Genomic DNA, 1613 nt, shown 5'->3' with positions numbered 1-1613 from the left:
GTTCCGTCAGGACGAAACTGAACGGGGTGGTTGGTTGACGGTATTCAAGAGGAACAGAGAAACAGAGAAATAGAAAGAGAGGGAAGGAGAAGCAGGAGTAGGGAAAGGGAAAGGGAAAGGGTAAGGGTAAGGGTAAGGGGTAGGGGTTGAGTGAAGAGAAAAGAGGAGAATACAGAGGTAGAATTTCGCGCGTGCTCGGCTTCATCCCCCTCGAAACTACCACCACCAATACCATCATCTACCACCACCACCACCACCACCACCAAAGAGGAGGAACAGGAGGAGGAAGAAGAGGAAGAGGAAGAGGAGGATGCTGCTGGTGCTGCTGCTGGTGCTGCTGCTACTGCTGGTGGTGAGGGTGAGGGTGAGGATAAGGGAGGTGGTGGTGATGGTGGTGGTGGTGGTGGATGCTGAGGGCTGCTGGACCGCGCGCATGAGGTGTCAGTTCTGCGCGCGACCTCTTCCTCTGAAGGTGTCAACCGATTTCGCGAAAGGTGTTTTTCGTGATAAAGAGACAAACTTCAAATCTTTATCTTTCAATCATATATATATATATATACATATATATAAATATATATGTATATGTATATATATACTTATTCTGAAATATCGTGTAATTATTTATAATCCAAAAACCCTCGTGTTGGTAATCATTATTTCTATTATTTTCATCATGATTTTGTGATCATCGTTTACATTAAAAATACACCACTTTAGGTTTATCGTATTTTATAATTTATCATTTTATTTCAACGTATTTTTGTCAATCATAATTTTGTCCTCGCGTTGTTACATTTTTTTCTCCCTCTCTCTTGATTATTTTGTTAAGTATAATAATCGTTGATAAATTATTATTTTATTTTATTATTTGTTTTCGTCATCATATTATTATTATATAACCCGTGATTCTTATTTTTATTTCTTCTCGTTTCGTAAAATGTTTTTTAATTTAGAAATTAGGTTTTCCGATCGTCTAAAAGAAAAACTATCGGTGGAAGATTTATTAACGAGACACAACGTGAATCATAATTCGCGCGTGTTAATTAATCTCTCATCGTCGATTGATTTCTGAATCGTCGCATCGATTGAAAAGAAAAAAAAGAAAAAAAAAATAGGAGCAACGTCAAACTGGATGAAGGACTGACTGGCCACGTGACCACGTTCAGCCGGACGATTATCATGATTCTCGGAATGTCCAGTGGCAAGAATGTACGTTTCACATAAATAAATCATTATTTATTCGATTATTATTAATTAGAAATAAGAATTGCTGTATTTTTTTTTTCTTTTTGATTTATAATTTTTAGAAACGATAATTCCGTGATATAATTATACTTGTATAGAGGGTATAATTTGATGATTTTCTTTTTTAAGATACTTGACATGGTCGTTAATAATTAATTGAAACGAGAATGAAAGCAAGAGAGAGAGAGGGAAAAGTTGTAAAAAGAAAGAGAAAGGTAGGGAAAGTTCTGCCCTTTCGTGATTGCATTGTCGGCATTGTTCTCGGTCCTCTCGGTCGGAACTCCAACAGAATTGTTCTGAATAGAAAGAAAAATTTCATTGCTTGAGAATTATATACCTATATGTACTATGTGTATAATATATATATA

At 36.4% G+C, this 1613-nt stretch overlaps 1 protein-coding gene across 11 annotated transcripts in view; it reads left to right on the top strand.

Moving 5' to 3' along the window:
* The first annotated feature begins 410 nt into the window (after positions 1-410).
* Positions 411-1613, top strand: part of LOC106789650 (Down syndrome cell adhesion molecule-like protein Dscam2) — a 148042-nt gene continuing 146839 nt past the window's right edge. For 8 of the 11 annotated variants that reach the window (XM_014754052.1, XM_014754051.1, XM_014754050.1 and 5 more), the window contains exons 1-2: positions 411-494; positions 954-1209. The gene's annotated coding sequence lies outside the window, so the exon portion shown is untranslated. Of the gene's footprint in view, positions 495-611; positions 647-953; positions 1210-1613 lie in introns of those variants that run through there. The other 3 variants (XM_014754047.1, XM_014754048.1, XM_014754049.1) reach the window with 3 other exon arrangements.

Source organism: Polistes canadensis, unplaced genomic scaffold, assembly GCF_001313835.1.
Source record: "Polistes canadensis isolate GaletaPanama2010 unplaced genomic scaffold, ASM131383v1 scaffold_195, whole genome shotgun sequence".
Lineage (NCBI taxonomy): Eukaryota > Metazoa > Arthropoda > Insecta > Hymenoptera > Vespidae > Polistes > Polistes canadensis.
This window is presented reverse-complemented; position numbering and strand designations above follow the sequence as displayed.